Raw genomic sequence first — 20,693 nt, 5'->3', positions numbered from 1 at the left:
CATTTTTAATATGTTAAAATAGACTTACAGTATCCTGATTGGGGGTAGGGGTTGGTCAGGCTAAGATTGCCTTCTGCTCTTAGCAAAGTATTAAGATGGAGATAGTTAAGTCCCTAGTGGAATGTCACTCTGCCTGTTACAAGGACTTGTCAGTGGGCACTAGATAGTAAGGAAATTTAATAACTTTTCTTCTACCTCTGATTCCCAAATCACTAGCACTTTCCAGTCAAGGAATAGGAACAAAAGGGAGAGAGTAATTTTTTTTTTTTTGTCTGCTATTTGACAGAACACTTATGGTGTTTCACAGAAATTACTAGTAAGAAATAAAAGCAGTGACTACATTTTTCAGAAAATTTCTCTGTCACAAAGATAAAGTTATTATGAGAAATGTTTTAAAATTCAAAAGTTTGTGCATGTGATTTTTTATAGATTTCAACTTTTTAGACTTCTAAATTTCAGAATGTACCAATGATGGGATTTCTTTCCTCCTTCCTTGAAAATATGTAACAAATACTAGAATTTTAGATTGAAATTAGGAATCTGAGGTTCTAATTTTGGTTCTGCCATTGACTAACCACAAGCTTTTAAAAAACAAATTAATATGGCAATCTAGATTATGCTTAAGTGCTCTGATGAACTAAAGTCAATCTGTCTTTTAAGATTTAAATAAAATCTTATTTTTTAAAAATGAGCTCCTTATACTTTTTGGATATTGGCCCCTTATCAAATATATGGTTTGCAATTTTTCCCCACATTCTCCAGGTCACCTCATATATGCAACTTAACAGCAAAGCAAACAAACAAACAAACACCAAGTAGCCTTATTAAACAATGAGCAAAGGACCTGAACAGATATTTTCTTCCAAAGAAGACATAAAAATGCCCAACACACGTATGAAACGGTGCTCAACATTACAAATCATCAGGGAAACGCTAATCAAGATGACAATGAGATAACTCCTCACACCTGTGAGTAAATATTAAATTTACTCTAGCACTCCCTCAGTGTAGTACTGATGCAAAATTTGGTTGCAGCAGCCTTTTATTGAAAGTTTGAAGGCATTGGGGGCAAGGCAATATACAGAATAGAACAGCACACTTAAAATGAAATAGCAGGCATTCTTTGGCCATTCTTGCCACTTGAAAGTTCTCACTGATTTATTACCATTTACTCAGCCCCTTTCTCTGCTTTATTCTGCCTCTCATTGTTTTTATCCCCATGCATATCTGCCCTCTTAATAAATTCTGTCTAAAGAAATTTAGCTACTTACCCCCACCCCTTAGGCCATGTTCTGTAATCAAATTTTTAATATCCAACAATCTATTAAGATATCTTATTCAATAAAAACATATTCCATCCCTGAAGGATTCTGTTACCAAATTTTAAAATAACAGTAATTTTTTTTTCTCATGGCCTTAAAACTATTTACCTCAATTACCTCCAAAAAAGAGAGGAAGAGCTTCAGAATAAAAGATGGATATACAATAGAACCATTAAAATACGAATAAAGATATATGGAACAATAAGTCTAACAAAATCTGAACAAATATAATTAGTGAGCTTGAATATTAAATTTAAATCTGGAAGCCAAGGTTAAAAATGTAAAACATGGCAGAATAACTAATACTTATTTTTTTTTGATAAAAATAAACATTAGATTTTAATGATACTATTACACTTATTTTTTTTGATAAAAATAAACATTAGATTTTAATGATACTATTACACTTTTACATACTAGATTTTCATACTATTTTATTATATCTTTATTCTTACAAGGGCCATCACAAGAGTGACATCTTTATATTTTATAGAACATGCAGAAACTTCTTTTTAAGGTCTCTTTGTCAGTTTTTCTATGTAGTCAATATATACATGTAATAGAGTAAGACTTTTTTTTAGAGTTTAAGGTAATGATATTAAAGTACAAAAGTTTCCAGTGATTAAACAACCAAGTTAAAATTTAAAACACCTGGTGAGATGCCTAAATTATAACCATTACCACTATTTCTGCTTCTGTACCTTCACTTGCTAACCCATGAGGAGATGGAAAAATACCAGCAGACTTTCTATGGACACTCTGTAACCACAAATCCCCCACCCAGAATTGAACCTAACAGAATGGCTGCTCCTGGACCCCCCATCTGACTCTGGGCCGAGAGATAACAACCATCTGGCGCCCCGCGGCTTGACAGAAGACCCCGGTCAATCCTGAGGTGACACATACCCTAGAGGTGCCAACTCAGCAGTTTGAAGAATGACAGCCCTTTGACCTAACAAATAATCTGTTCCCAGCCTTTTCCCGCTCTGTAGCATGCCAGTCATATTATAGAGTTCCTTTTTTATTTTCCCGTGGTATGTGGTGATTTGTTACAAGATACTATGATGTATGCTAAGTCCCTGCCTCCCCCAAAATAGTGTATAAATGGTGTTGTGATCCCGAGCTCGGGACCTCTTAGTGTCACCGGCAATGAGTGCGCAGAGGTCTGGGTTGGAACTCGTAATAAATGACCCTTGCTGTTTGGCTTTGACTCTGGACTCTGGTGGTCATCTTTGGGGGGTCTCGGAATTTGGGCACAACACTGGTATAGATGGCTAACAAGTTACTCAGGCAGAGATCAACAAACCACAAGCCAAAGACCAAATCCAGCCTGTTGGGTTTTTGTATATAGCTCATGGGCTAAGATTGTAAGATGAATGTACTATACTGAGGGAGTGCTAGAGTAAATTTAATGTTTAACATTGAGTTGCTTGGTGATTGATGAGAACAAAGGGAGAAGGAAATGTAGATAAAACTAAATTTCCTTACAACTTGTAGCCCATCAACAAACATTTGAGACAACAGAGTTGGTTAAATAAAATCAGAAGATTATTCCATGACATGAAAATTATATGAAGCTAGAATTTTAGTGTCAATAAATAAAATTTGTTTGGAATATAGCCATGCTCATTTGTTTACATACTGTCATTGTTTGTTTTATTTTATTTTATTTTTAAGGTTTTATTTGTTTGACAGAGAGAGAGATCATAAGCAGGCAGAGAGGCAGGCAGAGAGAGAGGGAGAAGCAGGCTCCCCACTGAGCAGAGAGCTCAGTTCCAGGCTCGATCCCAGGAACCTGGCATCATGACCTGAGCCGAAGGCAGAGGCTTAACCCACTGAGCCACCCAGGCACCCCTCATTGCTTTTAATACTATGTTTTAATAGCTGAGTTTTTACCACAGAGAATATATGGCCCATAAAGCCATATATAAAATTTATACCATGGTCCTTTAAAAAAAAAAAAGTGTTTGCCAACCCTGCCTTAGATCGATAGCCTTAATTATCAACTGATTTCAGTAGGCCTTTGACAGAACCTAAGTATCATCATTTTTAATCCTAAGAGTTTTGAAGAGAATTTAGTCAGGAAGCATGTGCAATGAAAAGCTAGGACTCTGACTTGTATTTTCTTCCTTTAAGAAGGCTATCCCACTTCTGCACTGAATTGGGTCACAGGTACACCTGAGAGTGTGCCAAATTTGCTAAAAGCAACAGCTATGATTGCTACTATGCTTATGCCTGAGGAAGCTGAGACTCAGAAGTTTTCTGACAATAATTGAGAGGATTTGCATTTGCCCCCCTTAATATTAAAAAATTCCTATGTAATAATTTTAGCAGCTTTTTTTGGGCACATAATCTCCCAATTACCTTTCCCCACCACAGTGAGATGGGCAATAACCTAGACTACTTTCAGCTGGCCTCTTCTGGCATGAAACTAATGTGGGGGAAAAAGGCACAAGAAAAGTTATTAAATCTCCTTACTACCTACAGCCCAAGGACAAGTCCTTGAAACAGGCAGAGTAACATTCCTCTAGGGACTCAAGTGTCTCAATGTTGATACTTTGCTTAGGGCAAATGGAAATCTTAGGCCAACCCACAGGACCCCCTAAGTCTACTTTAACATATAAAATTTCCTTTGAAAAATTTTTTTCATCTCTACCCCCACAAGACATATGTTGGCAGTCACCCCAAACATATGACCAACTAATATATATCTGAAGGGTCTCATGACTCAGGTTTTATTACATGTCAGGGTAATAAATGGTAATAAGTGACCTTATCACAAAAACATCTAGCCCCCTCAACGTCCTGGAAACTCACTTCCAAATTCCTTAGAGACTTACACTATTCCTAACTCCTTCCCATCTTGAAAGTATATAATGGGGGGGTGCCTGGGTGGCTCAGTGGGTTAAAGCCTCTGCCTTCAGTTCAGGTCATGATCCCAGGGTCCTGGAATCGAGCCCCACATTGGGCTCTCTGCTCAACAGGGAGCCTGCTTCCTCCTCTCTCTCTGTTTGCCTCTACCTACTTGTGATCTCTGTCAAATAAATAAATAAAAGTCCTTAAAAAAAGTATATAATGGGTCAGTCCTCATGACCCCAGTGAAGCTCTTTCTGCCCATAGGTCCTGTCCTCATGCTTTAATAAAACCACCTTCTTGCACCAAAGACTTCTCGAGAATTCTTTCTTGGCTGTTGGCTTCAAATCCTAACATCATTTCTACATCAAAACAACTACCCTTCAAGCTGGAGCTAGAGTGATCAGTGTTCACTATTCTCACATGGGTTATGCCCAAGGTAGAGCTTCTGTTCTATGAGTAAGGACTGGGTAGAATAAGAGATGTTGATACCTTGCTCCTCCTAGGAAAAAACCCTCCATATGGGCCCTGTTCTTCCCTGCTGCAGTCTAGAGTGTAGTTAGTCTCTGCCTTCCTGAGCTGGGAGGTAGGAGAGGGAGATAGTAGCCTTGGTTCAAATAGATGTTTCTTATTTTCTATTCACCATTAGGACAATTTCCAGAGGCTTTAAATGGTTAGATTTAAAAAAATAGTTTTCACCAGTTCACTGAAGTCAACCTCTTTTATGTGATATTGATTAGAATTAACTTGTGATTGAGTAATAATTTATTTTAATACAGAGACTCATTTGGTATCTCTGAACCTTAGTTTCCACCAGTATAAAAAGAGGAAGTTGGTGTAAAATAGTTTTTTTAAAAATTTCAAATTCCTATATTATTTTACTACTGCTATAAATACCTAAGATTAAATAACTCAGATTAATGCCACAAATTCAGTGAAGAAAAAAATCATGAGAATCGTTTTCAATTTATGTCAAACAATATAAAATGCCTAGCTTTGTTTAAGTAATCCAGATTTTGAATAACACAATACAAAAAAATCCCAAAAAATGCCTATTGACTCTTCAAACCAAGCTCTTTAATCATGGGAGGGGCATCCAGTTACATACATTGGCATAATTAATCAATTGTTGGAAGAAAGAAAACAAGTGCTTCTTAGGGTATTTCTTGCTGATATTATTTTATTTTTTTATAGGTAAATAGAGCTGAGTTTGGCTTTCCAAAATGTATTGACTCTTCTCCTAGGTTTTAATAATAAGCAACAGGAATTGTGTTAAACAAATTTAAATTAATTTTTATTTTCTATGACAGTTTACATGTTAAAAAATATCCTCTTGTGATTGCCATCAAAACCATATCTAGCTTGTTTATCAAAGGACCTTAATGAGGAAAAAGCTTACCCTAATGATTAAAATACATGCTTCAAACTGAGTAGCAGTATTTCCTAAAGTAATTCATTCTATGAAATTTAATATGGGAATGGAACTTTAAAGAGAAATGTAAAGTTTAAATATTTTTTTTCTGATTGGAATGTAAGGGCATTATTTATCTACAGTTGGCACTATATTCCACTACATGAAAGCCTAGAAAATGAATTATTTTTTTACCAGTTCTACAACACTAAAATAGTATAACTTATTCTTATGACTTCCACAGCTATAGATGTAAAAATACCCTGTATTTTATATGCCATTTTGAAATAGAAACAACATTCTTTCTAGTATGGAGATATTTGCTATTGCATTCAAACATGTTTTTAGATGAATTAAACATGTTTTGCAATTTAGATTTGCAAAATATAATTGTAAATTCTATACTAAGGAGAACTTCCAGTTTCAGCTCCAACATGTAAAGAACTTAGTAATTATCACTCCTGTCCTTAAAATAAGAGAAAGCTGGGCAAAAACTTTTCTTGGACATATCAAAGGATTGAGATAGCAAAGAAAACCACAACCCACAAATCTGGAGAATAGTAATAATCCAGAAAGTCAGAGCCAAGATCTGTTTACCTGTAAAAGAAGTCACTGAGCTGAAAAGTTGTATGATTGATAAGGGAGAAGAAGGCAAGCTGAGGACAAAACATAAGTTGACACCCTGCAAACCAATTCCCACAGTCCCAGGTGGGATATGTGTAACATTCTTCAGGCACTCCTGGCTGCCCTAAAGCTAAGGGAAGGAAAAAAATGTTCATTTATAGAGATTACAGTCCTGCAAAACATGACACTCCCTGGGTTTACAAAGGTCTTAGTGATTTAGAAGAAATAAATTCTTATTAATAACCTAACTTTCAGAAGGAAGTTCCTGTCTTTATGTTAATGCCTTGCTAGAGGGAAAAACAACCTTAGTTTGACAATAGCAAGGCCTCCTATATCTTGTCAGTCTTCCTTAACATTTGAAAATCCTTTCAGAACTTCCCTTATCTTTACTTCCCCCAACCCCAAAATATATAATCAGTTGTCCCTCACAACCCCAGTGCAGCAGCTCCTTTTGCCCAAAGGTCCTCACCCAGTGCTTTAATGAAATCACCTTTTTGCACCAAAGACATCTCAAGAATTTTTTCTTGGTTATCAGCTCCAAACCTCACATATATTCCAAAACTACATCAAGATCGCTTAGTAATTTTTATAAATTTTGGGAGGCTGAATGTCATGAGAATGATAAACTTTTGGGAGCAGTAGTCTTACATGTTTTTGAGTGATACCTCCAAATATACTATTAGAAAAGTTACCTCTTGGCTTTGACAGTAGGAGGGTATGAGTATGCATTGTGACATTTCTTTATAACAAAGGACTATCATCCAGAGAAAGTAACTCTAGTGGAGTGTTATTTCAGAACCATGAGGGGAAGGATATTCTCATTCTTACATATGACGGGTTTTTTGTTTGTTTGTTTGTTTTTTAATTCATTTGAGAGACACAGCACCGTTAGATCCGTGATCAAAGGAGCGAGACTGATACAAAGTGATGGTCAAGCAAAGCTTTATTTCATGGCAAGCACTGAGGATCAAACCGATCGTTCAGGGCCGCCTCTTACAGAGAGAGCGAGTCCTCCCAGACTTACAGACTAACTTTTAAAGGGCAAACGGCATGTGGTTGAGCCTGGCCCCACACAGGTGACCAATGAGATTGTAACACACAGAGAAAGTTGCATAGTCATGCTAGGTCAGTTGGGTGGCCAAATGAATTACAATTTACCTGATAGTAACTATTTGAACTAGCCTATTACCTTGGTCAGAATTGGCACCCAAAAGGCTCCCAAAAAGTGGGGCCCACACTCCTTGGTAGCTAGGGAGACAATATGCCAGCTCCATTGATTGGATGTCTCCACCTGGCCTGACTCATCCCTGCATTTGGGCTCTGTTATCTCCATCTGACCTGACCCATCCTTTTATTGGGGTCCTGTTATGAAAGACTGATCACTGCATTTTACTGGTTTCCCGGATTTGTTTTTAAGTAAGTTTCCGGGGGGGGGGCAGGATCAGTTTAAGTTTTATTTCATAAACAACAAAATCACTGATTAGCCAAGACGAAATTACTCTGGCTAAATAGGCCCTTACAAGCACAAGATGGGGGAGAAGGAGAGGGAGAGGGAGAAGCAAACTTCTCACTGAGCTCAGAGCCTGACAGGAGACTCCATCCCAGGAACTGGAGATCATGACCTGTCAGGTAGACACCCAGCCATCTGAGCCACCCAGATGCCCCACATATGAAGGTTTTTTTTTCTTTTTTTTAATTTTAAAGAAAATGACCAGTAATCACTGTATTTGTGAAACAAGACAAAAATGAGGGAGGGCAGGCTATGCAGTTAAGCAATATGTCTGAATATTAACCACCAGGAGTGACAAAAACCTTTTATAACTCTTAAAAAAGAAAACCCACAACCAGGAACTCAGTAATTTTCGATGAATTTAGGTAAACCAAATGATACAATTTATTTATTTCCATTACTTTTTCACATTAATACTATTTTGTATCTTTATATAATTTTCTGAAGTGATGCTTCTCAAACTTAAAACTAATAATATTAATGTGTTTGAGCCTAAGAACACATGAGGCAAAAACTTAAGAGAATTTTAAGGAGAAAGAAGGAAATCTACTATAGTTAAATTCAACATCCTTTTTTAAGTAATTGATAGTTCAAGCAGGCAGAAAACTGGTAAAGATACAGTCTACTTGAATAGCAAAATCAATAAACTGAATCTATTTGTCATTTATAAAATATTACATCCAACCACAGAATACACATTCTTCTCAAACTTGCATAGAACATTGACCAAGATAGACCATACTTTGGACCATAAAACATACTTTACCAATGTTTAAAATAGTAGAAATAACACAAAGTATGTTATCAGACCACACTGAAATTAAAGTAGAAATCAGTAACAGAAAAATAGCTGAAAGTTCCCAAATATTTGGAACTTAACACACTTCTATTCTCACATGGGGCAAAAAAAACAATCTCAGGAGATTAAAAATATTTTAAACTGAATGGAAATTAAAAGACACCTTATCAAAACTTGAGAGATGCCAAAAAGTCAGTATTTAGAGGGAGGATTACAGCATTACAGACATCTGTTAGAAAAGACCAAATATCTAAAATTAATTATATAATTTTCTACCTTAGGAAATCTGAAGAAAGAAGAACACTTTAAACCTAAAAAAGCAGAAAGAAATAATAATAAAATTCAGAGCAGAAATCAATGAAATCAAAAACAGAAGAAAATCAGTGAAACAAAATCTAGTTCTTTGAAAACATATAAAAAAATGGATAAACCTCTAGCCAGGTTAACCAAGTGAGAAAAGAGAAAGAGAGAGAGATATATAGAGAGAAGACATAGATGGACTTTAAAAAAAATAGTAAAGAAACACTATAAATTTGATCTATGTCCACAAATTTGATAATTTGGATAAAAAAAATTCCTTGAAAGACACAAACTACAATTCACACAAGGAGAAATAGATAATCCAAATATATCTATATTTGTAACTATGTGTGACATCTATAACTATATTTCAAGTATCTATAACTATATGTTGAGTATCTATAACTATATCTAGTAAAGAAAGTAAATCAATAATTAATAAACTTGGGGCAAGTGGTGGCTCAGTTTGTTAAGCAACTGTCTTCAGCTCAGGTCATGATCCTGGAGTCCCAGGATCTAGTCCCACATCAGGCTCCCTGCTCAGTGGGGAGTCTGCTTCTCCCTCTGACCCTCTTCCCTCTCATGCTCTCTCTCAAACAAATAAGTAAATAAATAAAATATTTTTAAAAACAATAAGCTTCTGAAAATATAATCAACAGGTTCAACTGATTTCATTGGTGAATTCTACCAAATGTTTAACAACAACAACAAAAAAGATATCAATTTTCCACAATATATTTCAGAAAATAGATAACAGATGAGACATTTCCTAACTCATCCCATGGGATCAAATTCAGATGAAGACATTACAAAAAAGAGAGACATCGAGGTATAAAATAAGTGTATGAAAAGATACTCCACATCATTTGTCATTAAGGAATTGCAAATTGTAAAAATGAGATACCATTACAACCCATTAACAAGAATGGTTAAAATAAAAAAAACTGATAATAACAACTGCTGGCAAGGATGCAAAGCAACAAGAACTGTCATTCATTACTGAAGGGAATGCAAAATCATACAGCTACTTTGGAAGATAATTTGGCAGTTACTTTCCAAACTAAATTTAATTATACCATATGATTCATTGATTGCACTTCATGGTGATTTCATACCACTTACCAAATTGGTATGAAAACTTATGTCCAGAAAGAAAATCTGCACATGAATGCTTTTAGTAGCTTTATTTGTAATTACCAAAAATTGGAAGCAACAGAGAAGTCCTTCACTACATGAATGGACAACAAACTGATACACCTATACATTGGAATATTTTTCAATGATAAAAACAAAAGATCTTTCAGGACATGAAAGAAAAAAAATCATGGATGACTATGAAATGCCCATTGCTAAGAAAAAGAAGCCAGTCTGAAAAAGCAATAAACTGTACAATTATCATTTTAAGACATTCTGGAAAAGACAAAACTACAGAGATGGTAAACAAGTCTCTGGTTGTCAGGTGTTTAGGAATGTTGATTAGGTAAAGCATAGGGGATTTTTTAAGGCAGTGAAACTATTTTATATGGTACCATAATGATGAATACAAGACATATGTCAAAACCAATCAATTTTTGCAGTACAAAGAATAATACTTAATGTATACATTCCAGGATGGAATGCAAAATGTGTCAAAAGAATCTAAATATATTACAAATGTATTTTAAAATCTCACTAAAGGGGTAAAAGAATAAATTGCTGACCTAAGTAACTTTGGAAATAATGTAGTCTGTAAAACTAAAGGTAAAAGTAACTGCACATGAACACTGTACTTGGTAAAAATTTTCCTACAAGGATATGAGTTATCAATTCAGATACTGCAATATGTGTGTACTGAAACTTAATAATCAAGTAAATCTATTGATGGTGGGAATCAGGTTTCTGTTTTAGTGGAAATTTACAAATAAGCAAGGAAGGAATCTACAATAATCCATATAGTAATAGATTAGAGTTGGAGACGTCAGTATGATGATGAAGACATCAGTGGCTTAATAGATACAGATGAATACATACACAAAATGTATAGGTATGTGTATTATCCATAATATAATTATTATACATGCATATATTTTTTTTTCTTTGTCAGCTAAGAGAGGCTATAACAGCATTCTAGTAGCAATGAGCATACACAGATTTTGGTTTCCAAAACCACTCCCCAATAAAAGGAAAAGGCTTTTGGAGAAATGGCTGATTATAGGACTGGGGCAGAAAATATATGATGATTATGGAGAACCTGGTAATACTTAACACTGGGAAGGAAGGAAGGAAGGAAAGAAGGAAGGAAGGAAAGAATAGATGGAGGAAGAAAAGAAGAAGAGAAACAAAGACAGACAGACAGACCTTGATATGATACAATGATAATGGCACTTTACCTTTGTGCTCTTCTCTCCCAAAACAAATAAACACAATCAAATAATAATAATAAATTGAACACATTCTAATTTGTTCTAATTACAAAATATCTGACCAGTATTCTTTAAAACTGTATAGAGGGGGAAAAAAGAAATTTTGTGACAATGTCATAGCCAAGAGTAACCTAAATAGTCATGAAAACTAAATGTACTGTGGTAACCTTGAAGGGATCTTCAAAAACAGAAAAAAGACAGTAGATAAAAACTAAGAGAATCTGAATAAAGGTTGGATATTAATTGATAAAATGTTCAATATTGATTTATTAACTGCAACAAATGTATTATTCTAATGTAAGATATTAGTTATATGGGATTCTCTGTGTGTGATATACAGGAATTCTCTGCATCATTTTTGCTATAATTCTGTAAGTCAGAATTTATCCAAAAAATAAAGTAAATTCTGTCCCCTGGAGCTAAGAAAAGAAAAAAAAAAAAGAATATATAAACAGTCAGTTAGAAAATCAGAATAACAACAATCAAGTCACTAAATGCATTTTATATTGATTTGTCATGGATTTTGAGGAAGTTTTTAGGACATGTCTTAGGACAAGTTACAGCAATCGCAGATGTTCAAAAAATTGTCAATATTCCTCTAATTTACTAACTACTATCAGCAGGTGCTGACATAATCTGGAAGTTGCCAAGACCAGAAGCTCTAATATCACATGAATAAAAATAATGAGTCCTTATTTCCAAAGAAAGAAAAACTAGGTCATCTTCATTAAATGAGTTAGTAATTTTCTTTACATTAGGAACAATAGATATTACATGTGGGAAGGGATTTTTCTTTACCTGGAGCCTCAGTCAACACTGCAAGTCTTCCTGGAATTAGAGATGAAAGTAGACATTTATTTATATAAATGATTTACATAACTATTTTCTTGTTTTATGTAGGATTCTTTGGTGACTTCTGTCAGTTTTGTGTGGCTAAGAGGCTAATGGGTCTCTTTTTTCCTTATGTGTGTACTTTTCTACAGGAAAAGAATGTGGTATAAGAGATAAAAATTCAAGGTCAAATAAAGATTTGGAAAAATTCTTACAGTTAAACCTCAATTTGTCTGTTTTCTTTATTCTTAACAAAATAATTTTAGGGAAGGACAAAGACTAATAATATTTTTGTATTGTACGTGGGAAAGTTTACTGTTTATGAAATGGAGGTTTACTTTTTATGTATCATTGAAATCTATTCTTCACATGTATAATGGTAGGTAGTTAGCTTTCAGTGCAATAAAATCATTGTCTTCCAGAAAGCCTTTGGTGTTCTCTCATTTGTCTTTACAGGGTTTGACTGCATGGCTATCATGGTCTATATAAGCTATTTATTAAATATTTTTATATGATAAAAGCCAATATAGCTTTATTATTCCACACCATTTTTCAGAAAACAAATGTTCAGTATCTTGTTCTTTAAAATAATTTAGTACTTTTATGTATTCAAACATGGTACTCAATTTTAAACATAGAATAAAATAATGATTTTAAAGAAATTCAATAAAATTCATAAAATGAATTAAATATTAATGATATATTATTAGTCATATTTTATTTTACACACTGAAAAACAATCTAGGGAAGATATGGATTGGGAAAGGGAACAAGAACAGTATCTTTATTGGATAAACCACCAACCAGCTATATACCCAGTATCACCATTTTATTCTCCAACAATGGTTGTGATTTATATTTAAAAAAAAAAATTAACCCCCAAATATTAAAATGTAGCTTGAAATTGTCGGAAAAGTTGTTATACTGAATTAGCCACCATTTATTTTTCAACATATGCTTTCTGTAAGGTTTAATAAAAAACTTTCATATCAACTAGTTTTTGTTCTGCCTTCATGGAAACTTTAAAAGAGACAATTTATAGCAAGTCCATCAAAACATTAAGAAAACACAGGCAAAACAGGTTCACCAATACTTATTTAGGTCTATAATTTCTCTACTATAGTAGTTACCATTTATAATTATAGTCTACTGTTGACACCAGTGGCCTGAGATTGTGTATAGGAGTCAAAGTATTTAATGCCATATTTTTCTGGCTTTTTTTTGGGGGGGGGTGTTGTCAAACTTTGTTGTAACACCGCCTTCTTCCCCTGTTGTGTAACTTCCATTTCCACTGGATAGAATTTGTTAACTTGGTTAAGATCAGTATTAATGAGAAATTAAGTAGCAAAAGACCTGTTACCTTCCAGACAAGTAGAAAAAGGATTTGGGGTTGTAGCTGGTTAAGGATGATTGAATGAGGAGAGAAATTGCTAGACGGGACAGTTTGTGAGATGCTGCTACTGCCTGTCTCCTCTGCCAAGTAGAGTGAATCCTGACTACAACCTTCTAGAGTGTGGGCTTTAGGTTTCTTTTCTTTCTTTCTTTCTTTCTTTCTTTCTTTCTTTCTTTCTTTCTTTCTTTTTTTCCTTTTTGGTTGAAGTTAATAAACACAAATTCCAATTACGCTTAAGAGCTAAAAAGAAGTAGGCATGACTGTTTCAACCGCCATTGTCTAAATGAGTATTTATCAAAACATGGATCACGACCCATTAATGGATTAAGAAATCAATTTAATAGCTCATTGCCATCATTACTGTTAATTAATTGAATATGATATACCAAAATACATCACATGTGATAAGGTAAATATTGCTTTATAAAATTTTGGTTTCAGTTGTATAAATAGAAAACATATGTTTTCTGGTCATAGTGTAAAATGTATTTCTTCAGTTTGAAAGAGTTACTTATACTTTTGGTTTACTTTTGTGCATCATTAAACTTGAAATAAATATCAATACTGAAGATAGAAGTATTTTTATGTTAAGATATCCATGCTATTATTCTAAATTTATTTATATAAGCAAATCTAATTTACAAATAGTAGTATAACTTAAAATTTTACTATAATACACTGTTTTGACAAAAGTATAACACAATAGACTTGAGAGAAAGCCTCATTTATTTATAGGCTCTGTGACCTTGCAATATTTGCATGGCATTCTAATTTCCTCAGCTGTAAAATGAAACTTTCTATTTTGGGGGGATTTAAGGAATACATGAGATGAGTTATCAAAAGTACAGTGCAAGAACTAGTTTTTATCAAACACTCACTAAAGGCTAGATATTGTTTAAAGTTCCTTAATCAACTTAATACTTTCTGAGTCATATAAATGTTTTTCTGGCTTAATGAGAAACCTCCATTGTCTCCAGTTCGTTTTTACTTTCCCTCACAGATTTAGACTGAATGCACTCAAAGAATCACCACTCAGCACTTTATTATTACTTTAATATTACAAGCAGCTGTAAAGCAATGTCACAGTGTATTTGTATACTTTATTATTACTTTAATATTACAAGCAGCTGTAAAGCAATGTCACAGTGTATTTGTATTGTACAATATCAGGTATTTCACAACAGAAATGAAAATTTCCTGGCAAATCAAAATATACTACATATATATAGATTTGTCAGGAAATTAAACATATATACATAATATATATATAATATATATTTAAATATATATAAATATAAACATATTTACATATTTTATATATAAAATATTATAATTATATATAACAATTATATTAATTAATTATATATAATATATAATATATAAAGAGGTGTTTTATATATAAAATATAATATATATCATATATATTAATATAAAATATTATATAAATATATTATATTTATATATAAAATATATTATGTATTTTATAAATAAATATATTTATATATGTATTTATATATTTATATTATTTTATATTTATATTTATAATAAATATATAAATGTATAAAATATATAAACTATATAAAATATATACATATATATGTAGTATATATACTAAGCTTGAAATAAATATCATATATATTATATTGGTGTATAGATATATATGATATACATACCATATATATTGATATATTATATATATACTGCATATATATGTATTACATAATATATGCATATACATATATGCATGTATATATGTATTATATAATACTTATATATACACACTTATAACATTAGTATATATCATACATACAAACATTAGTGTATGTATATATACACACACATATATGTATACATGTATATATGTATACATATATACACATTATATTAATGTTGTATATATTAGTATCATTGTCTCTGTTTCTAGACCCTGAAGTCCTGGCTTCTGTGGTTCGTCTATCCATTTATCGTTTCTCCAGCACCCTTTTAAGTTATATGAATTTATTATATTTTCAGCTTTAATTAACTTAATTTGAGTTGGCTCTTGCCACTTGAAGCTAAATGGGTCCTGATTAGTCACTTCTGTAAACATTTGCAAATAAAGCCAGACCTCCTGTTGCCTGACTTTTTGTACTGTTTCCCCTTGAGTCGCTTAAGAAATTTATTGTTCTTTATGGTATTTTCAATCACATGATAAAGCTTGTTTTGTTTTGTTTTGTTTTCAGTATGGGAACAGTTAACTGCCCAAAGAGGTATAGCAGGAGTTACTGCTACATGCTGCTTAGAATGATTATATCTATTTCTGTAGATGAGATATGGCATTTCTGATGCAGTTACACTATGTGATTAAGATTGCATGTTTATGTGTGTGTTTGTGTGTTTGTGTGTGTGTGTGTGTGTAGGAAGGTGGGTTTGTATGTATTTGGATAGGTCCAGAGAGTGTCCAGATAGAGCTAAGAAATTTTTAGTTGGCCACCATATGAAATAACAGAGTTTACCAAAAGCAGTAAAATATTGCTCTTTTTTTTTTTTTTTACAAATTTGTTTCTGTGTCTATTAAGTAATATTTTGACCGATTATTTTCAAAGTATAACCTTTGATTATTCACATTGGGAATCATACATCTGGAATAAGTGGAAATGGAGAAGTGCCAAAAGCACTAAATTACAGAGTAAGTATACACAAAGCATGCATCATTAACCATTTTTATGGAGAATGATACTGATTCAATGTAACCCCAAAATAATCTGAAAGTATAATTTCTTATCCCTTCTGTATATACTCACTTGTAACAGAATATATCTATTCTGGAATTCAAGGAGGCAAGTTAAGTCAATGTTTGGGAAATTGTTGACTCTGTTATTTATAATCATGCAGAATGAGAAAACAACAGATTAGCTGAAGTTCTTATTTTTCTTTTTTTTTTTTTGTAATCTACACTTCTTCTTTATTAGAAATTATCAAAAGGGTAACAGGAGGAAAACTGCCCATTAAACTTTTTCAATCTATTGTTTTAGCACCATGCAAAATTAAATTAATGTGTTAAAGTTTCCTTTTTCTTATATTGTTTTTGTGGTTGCTGTTATCATTACTTTCTCTCCAATTTTGGACAAAAGTGCTCCCTTAAGTATCCCTATAACACTACTTCTGAATGTGGTCTTCTTGAAATGTTAATATAGATTACCAGCAGAAACTGAATGACTGCTGTGATATTCCACAGATGTATTTTCCCATAAGATGTTCAATGTATCTTAGAAAAGCATAAATAAAGAAGTGTTTCAGAACAGTTATGCTGTAGGCATTAACACTAAAGCATTGAGAACTCTGCCTTAGAATTTGAAGTGAAAAATGTGTTTTCACTTAAATTCTTATGGAAGGAAACTAATGGAACCTGTAAGGAATATATTTTCTCATCAACCAATAAACAAACATTTTTTTTACAATAATAGAGGACTAATGACTTAATATGCATAAATTGAGCATAAGAGGGAAAAGATAGTGAGTTCAATGTTAATCACATGAGGCCTGGCAATTTCCTTTCAATCGTCTTTGAAATGAAACACTTTCTCTTTTATGAATGAGGCCCTAAATCTTTATCCATTACTTTCAACAACTATCTTCTTGAATCTCAGATTACTGTCATCAATGACCTCTTTATTTTTCAGAGAGATAAAGTATATTATCACAAGCTAGGACAGCTACTTAATTTCTGAGCTACCTAACTTCTCCATGTGCATAGAATACATTTAATGCAGTATGTGGTTCAGTAACTGCTAATAAAATGGATATGTATTTATATCAAAATAAATTCTGTGATGTTTCATATGAGTGAGGTTAATGCATTTCAAGAAAAAAAATATACTATGGTGCTTTTTCATTCAGTTCTAGTGAGGTTTGACTTATTTTAATCAGAGGAACTAATTATTGTTGGTACTTGCCCTTTTCTTATCACAATAATTTATAATAAATGAAAACATGGGAGACATTTTTGACTAGCTGAGAAATAGCAGGTTGACCAGTGACTTGTACATGCTTGACTTGTCCCTCTGCAATTTTTTTAAACGAAATAAAGGTGATAGAAAGGATAGTTTTGTTTTGAAGAAGCAAGTCTGATTAGAAATCCATCTATCGGTTTGACTCGTAACTGCGCACCATATACACATAAGGTCTTTTCCAGATTACCTTTGTAATTAAAAAATAAATTTATAAGTGGTGTGGGTGGTACAAAGTGTCTAATGAAAAACCTTAAAGGAAACAAACCTTTCCTAAGCACACTTAACACATCAGGACCTATCATCACATTGCACAACAACCAGTGAATTAAGTAATCTCTGGGAACAGTCTAAGTATTCCCTAAAAAAATGATAATAAGCTACTTTGTCAATGTGAAAAAGAAATGATTTTGCAGAAGAATTAAAAGATAACCACTCAATATATGCCATCAGTATGATTTAAAATGAACCTCTCTTAAACAAAACAAGGTTCCACTTTGGAATTACAAGCATACCTTGTTTTATGCTTCTTTGCTTAATTATAATGTGAAGATACTGCATTTATTACAAATTAAATTTTGTGGTAACCTGAGCAAGTCTATCACTGCCATTTTTTCCAAAATTTACTAATCTCATGTCTATGTTACATTTTGGTAATTTTCACAATATTTCAAACTCTTTCATTACTATTATTATTATTATATTGTTATGGTGATTTCTGATTATTGATGTTGCTCTTGTAATTACTTTGGGATATCACAAATCACACTCATATAAAATGGTGAACATAATCAATAAATATTATGTGTCTATTCTGACTGCTCCATCGACTGGCTATTCCCCTATCTCACTTACTCTACTCAGCTTTTCCAATTCCCTGAGAAACAATATTGAAATTAAGCTAGCTAATAACCCTACAATGGCTTCTAAGTGTTAAAATGATCTGATGAGTCACATGTTTCTCATTTTAAGTCAAAAGCTTAAAATTGTCAAGCTTAGTAAGGAAGAAACATCAAAAACCAAGAAACCAAGAAAGGCTAAAAGCTATCCTCTTGCATCAGTTAGCCAAGCTGTAAATGTAAAGCAAAACTTCTTGTTGAAAATTAAAAGTGCTATTCCAGTAAACACACCAATGATAAGAAAGAGAAATAGATTTATTGTTGATATAGAGAAAATTTTTGGTGTGGATAGAAGATCAAGTTAGCTAACATTCCCTTAAGACAAAGTCGAATCCAGAGCAAAGCTCTAAGTCTCTTCAATTCTAGGAAGGCTAGGAGAGGTGAGGAAGCTACAGAAGAAAGTTTTAAGCCAGAAAAGTTTGGTTCATGAGGTTTAAGGAAGGAAGTTGTCCCCTTTATATAAAAGTGCAAGGTGAAGCAACAATTGCTGATGTAGAAGGTGCAAGTTATCCAGAAGATCTAGCTTAGATAATTAAAGAAGTTGACTACACTAAACAACAGATATTACAAAGAGCCTTCTATTGGAAGAAGATACCAGTAGGACTTTCATAGCTAGAAAGAAGTCAACGCCCTGCTTTAAAGCTTCAAAGGAAAGTCTGACTCTCTTATTAAGGGCTATTACAGCTGGTGACTTTAAGTTAAATCCAATACTCATTCCAGAAATCTTAGGGCCCTTCAGAGTGATGTCTATTCTGGGCTGCTGTACTGCCATTTTCTCTTGGACAAGGAGAGGGTGTGGTTGCAGAAAGCCAGGCACAACAATCCTGATCTTCTGAGTGATGAAGAAGGGAGGAAACAAAGGGGTTGGGGCTGGAATCTGAGATAAGGCTCTGCTCTTGCCAGAGGGACAAGAGCCATGGCTCACCGAATGTACTGTGGTGTGGGCCTCCTCTACTTCTAGGCTGAGACTTCTGTAGAAGACAGTACCTTACATATATAGACCTTGATGGAGGCAGTTCAGATCTTGGAGGGGCCACCTACCAATCAGTCCACAGAAGCTGGGTTAAATGCTAGTGTCCAAAGATTACAGCCCCCAACAGCCCCCAACAGCCACTGAGATGGCTGATACCCAGGGTTTAACAGCTGCCATTAGGTCCAAAACATCTTTTAAGGCTCAGAACACCACTACAAAAGGCCCAAATGGTACTTATGATTTCTCTCAGGCTTTCAGTATCAAGGAGATACCCAATGCACTCCCTAAGGCAGGCTATAAATCCCAGAATGCCAGCCCATAGGGTCCAAATGCTGCCTAAAATTTTTCCAGATACCAGACACCTGTAAGTTAACTGCTAATGAGTCCTAGTTGATCTTTAAGACCTAGAACACCACTACTAAGGTGGGCCCAAATGCCACCTACAAATTTTCTCTCTCTTAGGGCCACTGAGATGGTCAACACTTAGCCCAAGACAGCCTTTAAGGGTTGAAATGATACCTTTAAGGCTCCAAGAACTGATACCCAGACCCAGAATATTAACCAAGCCAAGATGGCCACTTCCCAGACTGAAGTACAGACCAACATAGGTATTCCTGAATCTGATGGTACAGTTGCACAGACACCAGTGGTTGCTTTCCAGGATCAGACTATGGAGTCCAAGACTATAATTCAGGAGGAGAGGGCCTATAAGATTAATAACTTGAATGTGGATGAGAATTGCAGTGGGGATCAGATGGGGACTCCATGGGCTACAGGGACCTGGAGGTCTGTACCAGTTCCAGTTACTACACAGAACCCACATGGTGTTCCCCCCCAATGTGTGGTGTCAGACCCCATTGGCCTACCAGAACCCATCAGGTAGACCCCACCAGTATATCAGAGACTCCAAGCTAGACAGACCCCACCAATCTGGAAAAACACAGTTGCTTGAGAACCCCATTATCTGGCTTGGTATTGTTGTCTGGCTTAACCCCCTGGCTTGAGAATCCACCTGGATATATCAGAACCCCCAGGCTGGCATGGTACTCCAGATTGGTAAAGCCCTCCTGACAGGTCCCTACCACCAGGCTGGCTTCTACCAGCTGATTGGTCACTTCCCACTGACTGGTCACTCTCATCTGACTGGCAGAACTTGTACCCCTCTCCCACCTTGCATGCTTCATGGAACTGGGTACTTCACATCCCCAAGATATGGCCTTTCTTCAAGAAAGAACAAATAAGTAGGTTAAATACCTAATGTTTAAAAATTACACCAAGGTGCCCATCATGCACTCAGAAATGCTGAGGGACATCATACATGAATACACCATTTATCCTGAGAAGAAATTTGGGATTCAACTGAAGGAGACTGACAAAGAAGAACCCC

General features: G+C 34.1%; 1 pseudogene; it reads left to right on the top strand.

The window, feature by feature from the left end:
• Positions 1–19,249: 19,249 nt before the first annotated feature.
• On the top strand, positions 19,250–19,995 carry LOC122896568 (annotated as a pseudogene).
• The last annotated feature ends 698 nt before the right edge of the window (positions 19,996–20,693 follow it).

This window comes from Neovison vison, chromosome X (genome assembly GCF_020171115.1).
Source record: "Neovison vison isolate M4711 chromosome X, ASM_NN_V1, whole genome shotgun sequence".
NCBI classification, from domain to species: Eukaryota; Metazoa; Chordata; class Mammalia; order Carnivora; family Mustelidae; genus Neogale; species Neogale vison.
The sequence above is the reverse complement of the archived record's forward strand: the minus strand, read 5'-3'. Positions and strand labels throughout refer to the sequence as shown.